The following is an 18182-nucleotide window of genomic DNA, read 5'->3' as shown; positions in this document are numbered from 1 at the left end:
TGTTCAAGGCCAGGCTGGATGGGGCTCTGAGCAGCCTGGTCTAGTGGGAGGTGTCCCTGCCCATGGGAGGGGGGTTGGAACTAGATGATCTTTAAGGTCCCTTCCAACCTAAACTGTTCTATGATTCTATGTGATTCTGTGAAATCCGATTTGAATGTTACCTGAAGAGATGCTAAGGTTTCTGAGGAGAAACTAAAGGTTTCTGGTGGTCTGGGATCTGAGGCAATTGACAGCCGCTTCCAGTAATGAGTCTAACATTTTTCTGGCATAGCTTTTTATGTTGGCCTCTCCAGAGGCAGAAGCTTCTGCAAAATGTTGTATCGACCAGGCTGTTGTATTTGTTTTATTTAGTTGCTGCCTTGGGTGCATGATGGCATAGACCAAAAAGTACTCAGGCATGTGAGGGTTCTTCATGGCTCTGAACTGTGTCTCTGTGTGACATTTTTACCTCTTCTCTGGCTTACCTGCTCTCCATGGAGCCTTGGTTTAGGAGGTGGGGTTTGGTTCGGGCTCATAGGAGTTGTTTTTGCTGAGGTGGATGCCCCATTTCCTGAGCTCAGCATGGGGTGGTGGCTATAGGAGCGGGACCAGGTGGCAAAATGCAATAACGTGAGTGGTCCCTTCATGGTGGTTGTCTCAGGGCAGCTGAGTTTCTGGGGTGCGTGGTCACGCTCAGACTGTCATAGAAAAAACAAAAGTAACCACACACATCCCATGGCGAAGCTCCCTGTGCCCTGTCAGGAACTGCACTGACTTGCCTACGGAGCGGGTTGCAGCTGCCGCTGGTGAAAGGGGGATGATGGAAAAATCCCCTCACGTGGCCCCAGGGTAGGAAGAGAGCCTGGGCTTTTGCAGGTGGTGGTCCATGGCTTCGGGGAGGAAGATCTGCTGTGGATTGCTTTGCAGAGATACTGGGATTTAGCCTGGGTAACGGGCAGCACTTTAATCAAGTGCTGTAGTTAGTAGTTGCTGGGATCTTGATTTTGAGATTCCCTGTGGGACTGGAGACATCCTGCCCCTGCCAGGTGGGTCTGGCACTGGGGGAAGCGCTGGTGGCTGCATCTCGCTCCGGGGGTGGCTGTGTTTCAGGGGTGCTGTGTAGATAGTGTTGATGGAGCTCTTTTGGACAAAGCACTATAGAAATGTAAAAGAAGCTTCAAGAAGCTTCTTGTAGTCATCCTGATCTCTCAGTTAGAAGTCCTCCCATCCTCCTCCGTCCGTGTATTCCTTTGCAGACTAGCATTTTATCTCCAAGGGCTCTGGCTGCCATTACCAACAGTAGGAACATCGCACTTCAGTTCCTTTTGCTTTCCTTTGCAAAGCCAGGAGAAGAGATCAGACAGCTTGCAACCATCTGAAACCCAAGCTCATCACAGAATAAGATGCTGCAGCTGTGTTATATGTCATAAGACATTTATATATACAAGTCTTTATATTTCTCCTGATGCTACCTTCCCGATTTCCCAATTCCTGTAGGAATCCATCCTCCATCTTCTGGCTCGACTTGTCTCCCCTCCTCTCCTTCTCTGCTCCCTCCCATCCCCTGCCTCGTCTGAGGTCCCGCAGGGACTAATTGCAAGCCGGCACGGCGGTGCTGTGGGCATGCTTGCTGCTTCACACGCAGCAACGTCACAGCGGCAGCAGCAGCAGCAGCAGGAGCATTGGGGATGTGATTGCGCAGACCCTCTGCATTGCCAGGGATGCAGCTGTGAAAAAAAAAAAAAAATTAAAAAAAAAATTGACTCTGTTTCCCACAGCATCCTGGTGAGAGAGCACGGAGCCCGCTGGAATCCGAGTGCTCAGCAGTGCCGGAGCAGAGCGTGTTCAGTGAGAGGAGGCAGGGAGCAGCGGATCTGTGGAAAGGTGAGACGGAGAAATGGTTGGGGTGGGCGTTAGTCGTACGGATGGTTTTCAGGCCGTTCGTTGTCCTGCAAAGCGCCTAGTTTGTTTTTGTAGAGATTGCCAGCTACCCGATGGAGCTTAAGGATTTTAGGATTGCTTTCTCTCTTTGGAGGCTGTGTTGCTTCGGTGCTGCTGTGATTATAATGGATGCGAGCGAGTGAGGAGGCTGGTGTTGCTGCGCAGAATGTGTGTTTGTCCATTGTAGCTATGAAATAACAGTTGTCATGTCCGGGGCTGGTTGTGCGGAGGCGAGCCGTGCTTCGCCCCGACAATGCCGCCGCACAGCTCTCCATTGTGCCTGCCATGACAGACGAGCCCACACGGATTGTTTTGGTCCCGCCGGCTACCATGCTCTCTGTGCATCCCTGGCGGTGATGCTGTTGTGCGGCTCAAAAGCTATTTTGACAGGCAGTGCTTCCATGAAAAGCCAGAAACAAAGGACGCAGGCAGAGGAAAGGCTGCTGTCAGTGTGGCTTTTGGCTTTTTTTATTTGTTGTTTTTTGTTTGTTTTTTTTTTTTCCTGTCCCTTTTTTTCTAAATACTGGTAAATCAATTGCTCAAAAGGCACTAGGATAAAATATTGTGGCAGATAAAACCCTGCTCTTCTGCTGAGGGATGCACGGGTTCTGTGCAGGCTGGAGTCCTTTGTGTTTCCCAGGGTGTGTCTGTGCCGGCTGTTAAATGGATGCTTTCTCCCTGCCTCTTTTCACAGATCGGATGAGAAAGGTTATCTAGGAATGGAGGAATTACTGCTTTTAATTATGGAAATGAGGGGTCCAGGCTGGGTACCAGTTACTAGAGCTTAATTACATGGTCTTGTTATAGCCAAATCCCTCTTTTCCCTCCCCACCTTCCTTCTTCTTCCCTCCCCCACCCTCTGCACAAATCCTTCCATCAAATTCCCTCTGCAAAGGCAAAGGGAGGGGGCTTGAACAAAGAGAAGGGTATATGGTGGGATAGAGGTATAGATGCTGGAGGGGCGATGTTCAGGATGACAGTCAGTGAGAACAATAAGGAAAAGGTACAAAAGAATGACATTTCAGTACGCGTGGTACAGTGATGGGGCTGTAGGGGAATGTACACATGGGAATGTAGTAACAAAAGGGGATAAACAGCAGATGCAATCGTTTCGGGTTATGGAAGGTGCTGAGCATGTGGGGTTGCAATTGCAGGTGTTTTGGGGGAATGTGGTGTTAATGGAAGCTGGATTAGCGTTGGCTGTTGATGAATGGATCATACAGGGACTGAATTGATGGGTGTCTTAAAGGTATATGGAGTATGGGGGAAGCAAATATCTGATTTTTTTTTACCTCCAGACACCTACAGTCTTGTATACTGATGTTGCTAAAAACCGAACTTAGCAGGTCTAACCTATTACACAAAAGCTTTCTGTAGTTCTCCAGTGACCAAGAATAATTCAGATAAAGCATCTTCATCCTGTCAGGAGTAACAGGATGGTAGGAAAAGTGTAGATAAAATGGTAAATGTTTGGCAGAGGTGTAGAGGGACTGTGGAGAAGAAGAGGCGGGTGTGAGGGGCATTGCAGAGCTGGAGGAACAGGGGGTTGTGGGTCAGAGACAAGCAGTAGAGGGCATGGGGAGGAAATTCAGGGATGTCATTGTCAGGGAATGTAAATGTGTCATTTGTGCTGTTATTCTCCATCCTCTAACTATGTTCCCTGAGGTGGTCAGTGCTGTGTGCAGCTCCAAGGGGTTTGTGGAGGTGGCAGCGATCCTCAGCACAGCCTTTTCTGCAGCAGTTTTCTGAAGGAACCATTTTGCTGCTGCAGGTCCTCAGTTTGGTGCTCTGTCTCCATCCCTGTGGAGTGGCAAGGCTCTCCAGCCTTACAACAGGTGAAGAAGATAAATCCGGAGTTTCAGTGCAGGGTGCCAGGTGGGAAGGAGAGGGCTTCCAGCACAACCATGGAGCAGAGTGTGTTCTGCTCGCAGTTCTGTGACAATGTCCTGGAAGCACCATAGGGCATCCTTCTCATCCCGATCTCTCCCTGGGACCTGGGAACCCTCTCTGTGTCTGCAGGTCTCTGTCCCATTCAGCTCTCATGGGAGCAGGGAGCAGGATATGCTGCGCTTGTGGTGCTGCTGCAGAACAGGCTCCTGCAGGAGCTGGGTGGGGGATAACAATGGCACATGCGTGTTTGCAGGTCCATCGTGGGTCAGAGGACAGGAAATGCAACAGGACATACCCATGCACAATACACATACTTTTATCAGGGTGTGGAAGAAAAATTGTGTATAGTTTGTGTGTACAAGGCTTGCCTAAAGGAATAAAAAGAAGCTGATGCAGCCTCCTTGTCTGTGTGGGGTGGGAATGTTCCCCAGGACATTCAGGCTGTGACCAGCTCGTAGGTGCCACTCTTACCAGAGCATCTGTTAAGCAGTGAGAGTGCACAGATAATCTCTGCCTTGAGATGCTTAAAAGACGGGCGAGAGCTTCTGGTGACTGAAGCTGACCGAAATGATTCACAGGAAGGAGACATAATTGCTGCTGTGTCTCTTCCTCGCTGCATTGATGCAGAAAGCTGGAGATAAAATGCAGGTGGATCTCTGGATCCAAGGGACCTGGACCTGCATTGCAGAAAGTGCAGGTGGCCCAGGAGAATATGCCACGGACTCCGGAATGGCCTGCCCATGGCTCCATTTCCACCTCTCAGGTGTCTGAGGCTGTGATAGCAAACAAAAAATGAGTTCTCTATCCCAGAGATCGCAATTTTCTTCCAGTCTGATGTTCCTGGTGAGTCAAGATCTCACTCTGGTATTAATTCTGATAGACAGATGGTAGCCCACCTTTTGAAACCCCATGTTGTGCTTTGCCCCATTTTTAATTTATTTCCCAGTCTTATTATTCTTTTCTGATGTTTTTTGAAAGCCTTGTGTAGTACTAAAGGCAGGCTGATAAATCTAACGTGGGTCACTTCCCTTCCTGTTTCGGAACAGGTACAGACCTTAACTGTATTATTTGCCAACCACACAGCTTCCCCTACTTCCTCTCTTTCTTCATGGTTAATTTTGTCAAAAGCCCTGTTGCCAGCTGCCATCATGCAACTATTCTTTCCTTTTTCTGGAATCAAGAGTATCTTGTCCCGCTGACTTCAGCGCATTCATCTTCTAGAACTGGTTTCCACTTCAAAAGCTCATTTCCTTTTCTGTACCCTCTTTCCTCTGTATTATCTAACCTGTCATCACCACAGCTTCAGTATTATTCTTCTTGCCAAATCAGCACCAAAGATATTGTTTTAATTACCTCTGATGTCCTTCTTGGTGTGGTTATTCATTCAGGTTGGTCAGGAGCCCTGCTTTTCTAATTTCCTCACCTTGCTTGGTCATTCCAGATGGTATTTTTTACTTATGATGTACATTCAAAGTATTTTTCTGCAGTACTTCTCCAATCTCTTTGTTCTTGTTGGCTCTATAACTGTTTTCCTTGATACACTGGAGATCTGCTCTTTAAAAATTAAAAAGGTTTCATTACAGAGCTGTTTGCTTTTTACCCTTCTGTTTAATATAAACTGGGTCAGCTTGAGATATTCAGATGAGAGCCACTTCTATATCGTAGATGGTGGGTGATAACTCATCCCAGTGGCCACGGTTCTGACGGTTCAACCCAAGGAAAGCAAACCAAAAGTGAGGGATGGGGAGATCTGTGCAGGTGGTTGAGAGGCGGAGGGTTGGAGGTGGAAGTGCCTCCCTCTCAGCTGTGGAATCACAGGACAGTACTGGATGAGGAGATTTTGTCCCTGCATTTTTGGGAGCCATTGAAATCGAACCGGGAGTGGGAAACCTCACTTGTCCGCTACCTGCGCTGCTTGGTGAGAGGAGTCCTGATGTGGATAAAGTGCTTCTGGCAGTCTCGTCTGCAAGTCCAAAAGAGCCAGGACTTCCCCCCATTACAGAGCTATGCCAAAGGCTGCAGGATGACTCTTGAAGTAGCTGAGGGAGCTTGGCTGGCAGGGGGTGAAATCCATAGCAATGATCAATGACAGCGGTGTTGGTAACCAGCCTTAGCAGGGATTTGTCGTGTTATCTGCTGAGCAGGTTCCCTGCATGCCCTAGCGCTCGCCTGGAAGTTGGTTACTCTCCAAAGAGGAAGAAACAGGCTGTCAAAATGGCTCTAGTCCCTGATTCTGCTCCAGTTTTCTCTCTTGATGAAAATTATTTTAATGTTCATTTTCTTAAAGAAGTGGGTCAGAGCAGAGGCATACCTGTTAAGATGAGCGCAAGAGCAGGCATGTCCACAAATTCTTCCTCTCCCCACCGCAGTTGTGTTGCAGCCCTAGGGGCATGTAGACAGTGTTATTTTTCTTTCTTGTTGAGTGAGGCTGCTGGTGGTTGTATCAGCAGATAGGGAAAAAAGAAGAAAAAAAAAAAAAAAGGCTGTGGTTGTTAACTCTGGTAAATGGAAGGAAGGCACGAGACAGAGCTGTAATGTGGGTGAATGGCCATAAGGTAGGTGGTGGCAGCTTCTGGCTCAGGCTGACCCTCTGAGTTTGCTGGGAGAGAGCCCCTGTGTTGGTCTGTGCGCGGTGCTGCGGATGTGGGGCTGGCAGTACCTTTGAGTGACAAATAATAGATATTTGAGTGATGTCGGCAATGCTTTGTACTGACCCTTGGCCAGTGATGGGAAACTGGCACAACCACCACACCTGCTCTCGGCTCCAGCAGGAGAAGAGGTTCCCTGGAAGCAGAGACTGAGTGTCACTGCCCTGTTGTGCTTTTTGGGCCACTGGCACAGATACCTTGGAGTGATGAGAGCTAGCAGTTCCTTCCGGCAAGAGGGGATTTTCTTCTCTGGGAGTTACAGGAAAAAAACTCAGAGCCTGTATGGAAGACCTTGGCAAATCAACAGCAGATTTTCACCTGAGACATCCCTGGGACCCACTGTCACCTCCATGACTAGACCATGCACTGTTCTTAAGGAAGGGTGGGACACATGGACAAGAGATGGGGACTGGATTGGGGGAGTCTGCCTTCCCCTTGGTTCACAGATGTGCAAGAGACTCAACCAGAGCGTCTGTGGCTTTGGCAAATGCTCAGGAGCTCTCCTGCATGCCAGTGCCAGAAAAAACCCTACATACAGTTGCAGGAAAACGAGTTTTTCACAAGAAATCTGGTTGTCATGTGAGGTTTGAGCTGATGAGTTGCTTAACTGTGATGCAGTCAACCCTGGGGAAAATTTGTGCTCCTGGGTGTTGTCTAACACAGACGCGGTTCAGCACCAATTAGATCATCTTTCTCAGCTGCTTCTGGGAATGGGCTCTTCAGATGTTACTCTTTAAGGGAGCAGGGAATCCTTGCTCCCCACATATCTCATGTAGGGACTAATCTCATTGATTTGTTTTAACTCCAGAACTGTGCCTTATTCTTTGTAAACTAGCACCAACTGCCATCACTTCTGGAAAAATCTGACCTAAATGCTTTCAGTGGGCAGGACCTTCTCCATTCTGCTCTGCATGCATTGGTGCAGGAGCAACCACATCCTTACGTAGCCTCCTTTTGCCTAGTAGGTCCAATTCACCTGAATTGTTTACCAGGCCACCTTCTTTTGGTGCCTCTCTGAGGTTCCCATAGCAAAGAGCAGGGATGTGTGCCTCGTGCTGCATTGTCGTGCGTATTCTGTGTAGCTCAGATAGCATAGCTGTCCTCACAGATGTCCCTTTCAGTGGGGAGAATGACCTGTCTGGACCATTGCACCAGTGCAATTTACTGCCCCTGACAGTGAGCATGGTTCCAGAGACTGCTTACTTGGCATTTTTCCCTGTAGTCCCACCCTCAGACCTTTCCCATTAACTCATGTGGTAGAATCATAGGCCCATATATGAGAAGATCCAGTAGGAGGTATAAATAATTCGTATCTGTGGTCCCAAAATATTGTTGGCCCACACAGCATATCTTCCCTGGCTTTGCCTAATTCATTCTAGTGATCGATACCTGGAGTGGCACATCAGCCCTGGGGTTTGGCTTAGTCTGGTTGACCTCACCTTCGCTGTTTGTTAGTACGTGAGAAGTTGCAGTCATTTCCAAGGGATTTCTTACCTGGATGTGGCTTACCACGAACAGTGATTGTAGCTTGACCCTTCAGAAGAGCAGCAAGTGGATTTAATCAGGCATCTGCACTTAGCTGTTTTCTATAGGCAACAAGCTGTTCTCTCTTGTCCATAGTCAGTGGCATCTAGCTTAACCTGCTGCTGAGATTTATCCCCAGCTGCAGGTCATAGTGCTTGAAATGGCCATTGGGGAGATCATCCTCCTTACCCAGATGTCTCCTCCTGCTTTCAGCTCCATGTCATATGCCTCATTTTCATTTCTGCAAACACATATTATTTATAATTACAGTAATTATAAAGCACTCTGAAGGTGGTGATGACTTATTACAGTAAGCCTGACAGCCTTTTCGTTCCCATGTGCTTCCCTCCCCTGTTTCCTCTTAGACTGACAGGTTTTGGGGAGGACTGAGTCAGGGAAAAGGTGAAGCAGCATGGAGCACAGGGGACCTTGGACATTCCTGGAGGTGTCTAGACCCTAGTACAGTAGGGCTTGCCAGTTCATGGTACAATAACAGAGGAGGAAAAGAGGAACTGCCAGAAACAGATATGTCCCAGCACTGACAAACAATGGCATGAGGGTGGTTAATGCACAAAGGTGACAAACTCTAGTCACACATCATTCAGTTTATGTTTGACCATATCTTGTTGAGAGACTGATACTAGTCATTGACCCACTGGGGTTTCCGTTCTGTGTGCTTCTGTTGGTGACTTTGCACAAGCTTCTGAGGCCCCAAAGCATGTCTCCATCTCTGTAACCCGGACCTCTCCCAGGTTTTGTGCTACTGATATGATTTGGTACTGCATGGTGAAGAAACACCCAAGTCTGAAGCAATGTTTTTGTATTTGTCCTGGAGGTACTGAGAGGTGATTCCCCTCTGTACCACAGCATGTTCGACAGACAGTGTTTTGATCTACTGCCTTGTTGTCTGCTTTCCCCTTGGCATGAGTTGAGGTTGAAAAGAAAAACCACAACAACCTCTTGGCCTGCTCATCAAAACAAAAGGGGAATCTTCTTTCATGGAGGCAAGCCACCAGACCTCACTGATTTAATGAGGCAAATTCACCAGGGAAAATATCCTTCAGCCTGGATCTTAGTCAGACATTGAGGACCCCCTTATCTCTTGGTGGACCAGAAAGAGAATTTGCATGGGGACATGGAAAACATCTCCCGACATGCCTACAGCAAGAATTTGTGCAACATGAGGGAGCAAACCGCCCAAAAGCCACACTTCACAGACAGCAAAAAGAAACTCCTCTCCTCAGAGAACAATCCCCTGATTTGTTCTGGCCTAGTCTTGTTGCAAACCGTGAGTTTTTGAACTTGATCCTATGTTATGTAAGTGTGTGTAACAGAGTATAGTCACAAAAGTACACTTTGTCAGGTTCCAAATCATTAAATTGATTAAATTGATTCAAACTCATTAAACTGATGTCATTAAACTGCAAAAAGTACCTGAATGTCATAAGCAACTTTACTCGGTGAACATCTACATATGAATGTTAGGGTACATAAGAAATGGAGTGGAAAATTATGGTACAGAGTCTTTTCATGTTGATACAGAAAGTAAGGGACATCCCACTGTTGACTGGAAAACTGTGTGCAATTAGTCACCCCAGCTCAGAAGCATGACTGCAGAGTTGGAGGGCATTGAGAAACTGCCCAGAAAACTGCACAAAGTCCTGGAAAACTCTGATAAGAGGAAAGACTGAAGAAATAGGAGTTATTCGTGTTAAATGAGAAACTGTAGGGTTAATGATATGAAATAATGTACAGAGAGAGTCGACGTAGAGAGAAACGATGTAGAGAAAGATGATAATGATTTCTGTGCTGCCCTGCTTGTAACATGGAAGTATTCCAGGAAATTAAGGAGGATTATTTGAAACTGATAGTAGGAATAATTTTCACATACTGTGACTGTCCACAAATCTTGCTGTGAACCTTGAAAGCCCATCATGTCTTGGCATTTGTGTGAATAAGATGAGCCAGTGTACTTATAGTATGTGTTCCGAAGTTGTAGAGTTTTGAAACTTCATGGTTGAGTTGAGGCCTATCTCAGTGTAAGGGTTTAGGAGAGGTAAGTTCTTCATCACCACTTGTCACAGGTACTTATTCTTTTCTCTGAGACATCTGGTACAGAAAGGACGCAACAGCTTCAAGAAAGGAGGTGTCCAAATGTGAGCATGTCCTAGCCGGGAAGGAACATCTGGGAGCCTACAGTCTTAAAGTGTCTCCTCAGCTCTCTCAAACACCTTTTAAGTGATCAGAAGCAGGGCGGTCATCCCTCTGGTAGTCTTGGTGTGTCCCCTGGGACTCTGACCTGCTCTTCCAGTACAGAGCCAAGGATCATCCCCATTTGACCTCCTTTTTTCTCCTAGTGAATAGGTCTATGTATCCTCTGCAGCACAGCAAGACTTTCCTCAGCAGAAGACCTTGGTTAATCCAGGGTTATCAGATTTAGTTAGTTAGACACTTAATGCTCTGTTGAGCCCAGTCATTCCAAGCCTAATTAGCACATGAGCTGTCTTGTGGAGCGATATCCTAAAATAAACTGTGCCGAATAGAGCTCTACAAGCTGAGCTTGGTTTGGGTTTCCAGCCCCTGCAAGGGATAAATTTCTCCTCTCAGAAGAAAAGTATGTGTAATCATTAGGAGTGCCTGGGCTGCTTCATAAGTATTTTATTAAGGTTCTGGCTGGCCTTTTCTTAGTTCTGTTGCATGGAAAATATTCTGTTACGTAAATTGATGCTGCGGTTTCGTCCAGATCCTCTGAGTTCTGCCTTGCTGCTGGCCATGTGAACACACAAACACACCCACACATCACGAAGACACTTGGAGAGAAGTTGGGGACCAGACCAGGGATCTGGGAATACTGTTGTATGTGAGCAGATTGAAGAGCTTGGGACTGCTCTGAGAGGCGGCGAATATAGTGGAAAATATGATACTCTCCCTGCCCTAGCCCCAAGGACAAGCAATGAAATTAAATGCCCATATGTTCAAAAGCACTGACAGATAACAACTACTGTGGTGTGTAATTTGATGTGGAACTCACTGGTTCAGGAAGTTGCAAGCCCTAAGAGTTGCAAGAATTCAGGAAAAAAAAAGTGACACTATAAAGTCACTATCATTGTGTAGGGTCCTAACTTTCTTATGGGCAGGTTATGAAACCTGCTTCTACATGTAAACTGTTCCCATATGGAGGAGGCTGCCTGTGATGGGTGGGGAGAATGGAGCAGCTGGTTACTCATTTGCCCACTTTGGGGTTATTACACCTCATGCAGAGCATCTGAACTCTGCTGGCAAAGGCGGAGGACGGGGCTTCACCCCCCCGATTCAGTCCACAGACATCTGTGTTCCTGTGCTGAAATCAAAACTTCCCTGTAGCGGTTGATCCATGAAGACTAAATATATTCATCTGTCCATTACATCTTTCTCCTCCCTCTGGTTCTCAGCTAGTGGCAATAGTTGCCTTTGATGTTGGTCTTTCTTAAGAAAAGCATTCTTGAGAGACATGTTTTGGTCAGGGAGGTCGTATCAAGACCTGCCGTGGAGTGCAAAGAGTGTTTTCTAATCTTGCACAGGCTTGCTGTAGTCCAAGGTTTTGTCCCCAGTACAGAAGCTTTTTGTCCCATCATCTTGGGAATCACTCTGCTTTTTTTTTTTTTCACACACCCTGAAATTGGCAAAAGTAAGATTCAGATAGCATTTGGCCTTAATTACAGAGGATCTGTTTGTTCAGGGACCTGGCCAAAAAAGGGTCAAGAAATGCACAGTCTTAACAGTAATCAGGAAAATTCCCTTTTCAAACCTATGCTACAGAGTCTTTTCCTCCAGCTACCTTCAAGGAACTGCAAAATCCATCCTTTGATCTTAAAGCAGTTGGAAATCAGCAGCAAAAGTATATGTAGTCCTGGTGTCCTTCAAAGGGCAGGATAAATTTCATGCATTAGTCTCATCAGATGCTTCCTTGATTGGGCTGTTACTCAGCCTTTTTGCTCTGTAGTATGCTGTCATCCCCAAATCAGGGTGCTGCCAGCCTCCAGACCATTGAATTGATTATTGCACATTCCTGCTTTGGAGAGACAGAAAAATTCTTCCTCCGTATCCAGTTATTGCTTCTGGTCTTGCCAGAACTACCTAGAGTTAGGAAGGGTTAAAGTTTCCTGCAGTCTTAGGAGGAGTCAGCAGTTGGCCATAGCTGCTGCTTGAAAAACCATTGAGATGTGCACTGTGAAGAGGAACATCTAATAAAACCAGGCTGCTGCTGGGATGTTTTCGGTTTGTGCTTGATTTTGGAGCTCCTGATCTGGTTGCACACAGTGTGTATTAAATTCCATGTAGGATTCCATCTTTTAAAAATAACACAGCTCTGCAGATGCAGGCATTCTGTCTGTCTGGCAGAGCGGATGCCCATCACTGGTGGGTAATGCCATGCCTGCATTGCATCTCCTATTTACTGGGACATGGCTACCTACTCCTGGTAGCAAACCACTGCACCACCGCTGTGTTCAAGCCTGAAAATAATACTGCTGGGGCTTTTTGACATTTCTGGCTGGTTTATTTACGGTGGCTTGTGGGGTGATACTTCAGTTATTTCAAGAACTTGGCGCTACTGTGGTTTTACTTCAGTCTCACGTAGCTTCCTTTGCTGCATGTTCTGCTTTTGTTATGTTGCTACCTGGGGCTGTACATCTGTAATCTTCCATCCCAGAAATGTTTGGTTTTCACTTGGTAGTGAGTGATTCCTACATACATGGAGCTCTGGGCTAAATAGGCAGTAAATATGATTTTACAGCCTCTTTAACTGAGTCGTCTTAAGACTGAGTTCCTCATTTGTTGGGCTTTCTCCAGTGATCACTGATGTTTTTGCCTTGCAGGGAGAGTTCAAGATTGTTTTGCAGCTGTGATTCCTGCAAGGGAATCTTTTAATCTGGATGGAAAGGAAGGAATAGTGAAGGTATACAGCCATGGAGTGGCTGGAGTTTGTATGGGTGAAATCTTATTCACTGTGGAGACAGACCTTTGTCCCTTTCAGGGCTTAGCTCATCTCTTTTCACCAGGGTGATGGACGATCTAGAACTACTTGAGATGGAGCTGTTCTCTGTGCTTTTTCTTTGTGCATGCGCAACTTGCTTCTGAAATTATCCTCCCATAAGCCTTGGATAAGCAGAGCCTCTCCTTTGCCATGATCTGTGTAACACCAAGTTGTCTGAAGCCAGATTCCAGTAAATGTTGGGGAGGAACGCCCTGAAGCCCCAGTGGAAGTCATTCGTGACCACTCATTGAGAAGTCTTTCCAAAGCATAGTAATTCTAGGGATGCTTTAGATCCCCAGCAACTCCTGAAATCTCCAGCGCTGTTAAGAATATCTCCATCCATACGAAGCATCCGTGCCCTCTGCACCTCTTGCTATCATCTCAGGAGCCTTCCTCCCTGCAGTGCATACAAGAGCAAGAATGGCTGCTCGTTCACCATTGCTTGTAGCCATATAACAGCCTTCAGGAGCAGTTTTGCGATAATGTACGCCTGCAGGCACAGGTCAGAGAGATGGCTTTGATGCTGAGTTTGATGCCCAACTCCCTCAGCAGAACACTTTGTCCCCTGCCCTCCTGTGGCTGTTGTGGTGGAGACTTTGGAGCTCGCAGCTCCCAGGCATAGAAGTTGGTGGGAAAACCTTCAGTCAGCACTTCTGCTGTCTTTGGCTCTACCTGTGTTTTTGTCACTACTCATCTGCAGCCTCTGGTTCCTAGGGTCCTCAGTTGGGCAGGTCTGTAAAAGGAGCAGGTTGATGAGGCAGCCAGATGACAGCCCTGCTTTGCAGCTAAGCCCTGGCCAAAGCTGTGCAGTTAAGGAGGAGTTAAGCATGGAATCTTCAGCTACTGATTCTGCCTGGCAATTTCATTTGCTTACAGGATTTTTTTTTTCTTTCTGCATGGGTTCTTGAGTGCTCTGGGAACACTGAAGCAGCCAGGCTCCAGCGCCCAGGCAGATGCATGTTCCAGAAAGGAATCGTGTAATTTCTGCTCTTGTAAGATCTCCAGTATGCTTCCAGAGTGCTCAGGCAGAAAGGTGCTCTAGAAATGTAGTCCCTCCTCCTGCTGCTGCTGCTACTAGAGTGTCTGTGATAAGAAAGGATTTATTGTGTCTGCAGTTTAATTCAGCAGCAGTTTCGGTGTGATATTAACAGCTAGAAACATCAGAGTCTTTTTCTCCTCTGCGGATTTGCATATAGTAATTAGGAGCATATGTGGTGGGGGCTGGGGCAGTGGACGGCTGGTTGGGAGAAGGAGGAACAGGTTCCAGCCCAGATCACCTCCGTGGAAGCTCGTGAGTCATGGCCTATAAGAGGCACCTGCCACATGCCAGATGATGAGTCACGGAGCAAGAGAGTACAGAAATGGGAGAAACTGGTTCGGTCACTGTCCGGCTCCTGTGTTAGCTGCTTGAGCTATTTCTGATGTCTTGTGTATCTCAAAATGCACAAAGCAGCTGGGGGTTCTTTTTTCTTCTGACTGGGAGGCAGTACCTGCCCCATGCTAGTTGTGTCATTGGCAGGAATGCACATACCTACCTATTGCTTATTTTTGTCTCACCCACCCTCTCATCTCTGCTGGCAAGTGAGACCCTCATCCCTGACCTGCGCTGCTCCTTGTGGCCTTGAGCACAAGGGCTGTGATCGATCATCACGTGCTGCAGCTTCCATTTTGAACACATCATAGTCTTGTATAGTTCTGGGATGTAATGACGCATTAATCGTGGGCTTAGTCAGGCTGTCCTGGAAACCTCTGGAAAAAGCCGTGGCCCAGGCAGCACCTCATTGTGGAAAGAAAAGGGTAGTGGTCTTTTCAGGAATCACGGATTGCTCAGCATCACAAGAGGAACTGGCCTGAGATGAGGCAGAAATTTAGGGAGCATTTAGTCTTTCTATCTTGCTGCAGCCCCCTTCAAACACTGAGTGCTGGAATATTCACCCTGGGACTGGGCAGACCACCCTTACTCTGCTCCCTGTTCCCCGCGGCAGGGAAGGAGAGCTAGAGGTTTAGAATGAGTCAGACAACTAGTATTTCCTTTTACACCTTTTATTTCATTCAATGTGCTGGATGATTTACTAAGGCATTTAATGAAGGCATGAATTTGGCAGAGATGTATTAGCTGGCGAGAAATAAATGGATGACCAAACAAATACCACTGCGAAGTCCCACCCTATAACAACTCACAGGCTTCATCACCTCCACCCTCTTCTTACTCACCCCAGTGGTTCAGACCCATCCTCAGGCCACTCATGCTGTGCCCCTCGCCCTATCCTCTTCACTCACTGTTCCCTGAATGCCCTCCAGCTTCCTGGAATTTTCCTGTTAAGTTTTTTTTTTTAAAAAAAAAAAAAAACCAAACAATTCAGTGCTTTCTGGCAGCTTTTGGAGTGGTGAAGCTGGGGCAGGGACGAACTGCGTTACTGGGGTGCTGGAAACTGTGAGCCCTGAGATCCCCCACGCTGTCTGAAGAGTGGCTTTCAGTTTGCATTCAACTCCCAGACCTTTTCCCTGGAGGCAGACTTACAGGGAGTAAATTGAATATATCTCTCCCCATGGAGCAAAGAGGAGATGTCTGTATTGTGCCCCTGTCTGCAAGCTCACACAAACTGTTTCTTTTTGCAGCGTTTCTGCTCATGCTTCTTTTGTAGACTTATGTGGTTTCTTCAGGCATGTTAATGCAAATGCTCTATGGGAGACAGGGATTCACATGGAACAAACAGCTCCAATACAAAAGGATTTTTGCTGGTTCATCTATGAAACTGAATGCCCAGCTTTTAACCCCGTTTTTCCATCTTTCACCCTTGAGTGACATCATGGATCTTGGTCAGTCTGAGGAAGATGATGATGATGACAGTGAAACCATTGCCATTCAGAAAGAGGCAGCAAGAACCCTCACAGTTAAAGGTTTCCATTGGGCCCGCAGTTTCATAGATGAAGTGACAGAGATTTGTAGAAACAGTAATATGTTCAGAAAAGCCAGCCTCCAAAAAGCCAGCATTGCCTCCGGCTGACAGTTCTGATGATTTTGCTCCTGCACCTTCATCCTCTGTGCTATATGTGCATCCCTTTTGCATTTAAATCAAATTTGTATATCAAATCTCTGCTTGCCTCCCCCGGTACTGCACTACATTTTATGAGGAAGCCTGGGTCGCTGTGTGTTGAACGCTGAGGCTCCCTGCGTGGAGCCGGGTATTAATCAATCAGCGATGGAACTCCAAAAGCGTGGACGGAGGGGTAACAGATAGCGGGGTATGCCTGGTGGTATGTGACCACCACACCTAACGCATCAGCACTTGGAGGCGAGGCTGGTGTTTGCACCAGCCCCTTCTAATGGAAGCAGAGCCTTGCCAAGCCAGTTTGGAGGCAGCTCTGATGGCTTCTGCACCTTCTCAGCAGCGTTGCAGAGGCAAGGAGGTTGTACTCCAGAAGCCGTGGACCTGCACCAGCCACCCTTAAATTGACACAACATCCTCAGTCTTTGAGGGTACAAGAGGGGAAGGGTTTGGGGACCTCTATGTAGGGCTCAGCAAGGACTGGCAGGGCATGAATCACAGAATCATCTAGGTTGGAAATGACCTTTAAGATCATTGAGTCCTACCATCAACCTAACACTGCCAAGTCCAAGTCCACCACTAAACGGTGTCCCTCAGCACTACATCTACCTGTCTTTTAAATACCTCCAGAGATGGTGTTTCCACCACTTCCCTGGGCAGCCTGTTCCAATGTTTCATAACCCTTTCAGTGAAGAAATTTTTCCTAATATCCAATCTAAACCTCCCCTGGTGCAACTGGAGGCCATTTCCTCTATTACCTTTTCTGTAATGAAGCATTCGCAGGTAGTGAAATGTCTGGCCTTCGCCTTCTCCAGGCAACCCTTAGCACCTCAAAGGGCTGACAGAATAAATAACCTATACCTCCCACGTAGTGCAGATGATATCAGTATGGAGAAGGCAAAGAATTTTGACATTTGCAAATAAAATGGCTGCTCTACTGATGCGTCTAGAGTCATGGTGCTCCCTGCCTTGCACTCCACAATACACTTTTCTGGGCAGGGATCATGTTTGCTGTTGTATGTGTAGGACTGAGCAGGACTCAGCACACAGTGAGCTTGTGCTATTGCAAATGATAAATAACAAGAATGAACTGATTGGGCAAAAAGTGTTCAGGTAGAGACTGCTTATCCACATCTGGAAGCTTCCCCATGCAAAGCAATGTGAGGGTTTTACAAAGAGCTGATCAAAGCCAGCAGAATCTGAAGCTACTCTGCTTGCTGGATTTTATGCCCTAGTGTCAATCCCAGCCTACCAGACTCTGAATAGGAAGAGGGAGGATCCTTCTACAGTCTTCCAGAATCGGGGGGGGAGAGTCAGGGGGTGGTACAGCCAGGGAGGATGCTGGAATAATGGAATAATCCCTGCGCTGGTAGTGCTGTTGCCAACCTCTCTGCATCACTAAGAAAGGAGAGGTGTCCCAAGGCAGAGAGGAGGAGTATCTAGGGCACAGAAAAAGTCATGCGTATCCCTGGGGAAGCTGTCAGAATGGTTCCTGGCAGGAGCTGGCTGCATGCCACCAGTGATATTGGACCTCAGAGCCTTGTGCTGGGAGCAGGCTGCCGGTGCAGGCACAGTGGGCACCCGTCTGCTGCAGCATCTGTGGCAGCCAGGGAATCGCAGCCCACCCGGGGAGCCCGTGCTGCCACTGACACCCAATATCTGGGCAGAGTTGCATGTTGCAGCCGGAGCTCCAGGGAGACAGCTGGGAAATGGCTGTGTGTCAGCTCTCTTGACGTTTTGCTGTCACATGTCAGCGTGTGCCTGTGCAAGCCTTGTCCTCCCACAGCAGCGGCTGCACCAAGGTGAAGCGTGCCTTGCTGGTTGTGGGGCTGGTTGGCAGGTCGGTGCTGGTGCTGGCAGCCGGCTCCAAGCAGCCATTTCCCAGAGGCAGCGGAGACCCGGTGCTTCAGCACTGAAGTGGTGCTGTCATCAGGGTCTGTATCCTCAAAATGATGCTTTTCAAGTGGTTGCGTTGTGACAACACTCAAAATACAGCAAAGCCTTATGGAGAGACATAATCTAAGAATTCCAATCAGCTACAAAGATGGCAACAAGGGCAAGGGAGGCCTGTATGAGCAGGTAGGCACTGGGGCACCAGCTTTTTTTGCATAATGTTGGTGGGGGAAGACAGGATCA

General features: G+C 47.4%; 1 protein-coding gene across 9 annotated transcripts in view; it reads left to right on the top strand.

Moving 5' to 3' along the window:
• RUSC2 (RUN and SH3 domain containing 2) overlaps positions 1 to 18182 on the top strand; it is a 62280-nt gene that overhangs the window by 23548 nt on the left and 20550 nt on the right. For 7 of the 9 annotated variants that reach the window (XM_054186179.1, XM_054186187.1, XM_054186178.1 and 4 more), the window contains one exon: positions 1758 to 1863. The exons of the other annotated variants lie outside the window; for them this stretch is intronic. The gene's annotated coding sequence lies outside the window, so the exon portion shown is untranslated. The remainder of the gene's footprint in view (positions 1 to 1757; positions 1864 to 18182) is intronic. 9 annotated transcript variants of the gene reach the window in all.

This window comes from Rissa tridactyla, chromosome Z (genome assembly GCF_028500815.1).
Source record: "Rissa tridactyla isolate bRisTri1 chromosome Z, bRisTri1.patW.cur.20221130, whole genome shotgun sequence".
NCBI classification, from domain to species: domain Eukaryota; kingdom Metazoa; phylum Chordata; class Aves; order Charadriiformes; family Laridae; genus Rissa; species Rissa tridactyla.
The sequence above is the reverse complement of the archived record's forward strand: the minus strand, read 5'-3'. Positions and strand labels throughout refer to the sequence as shown.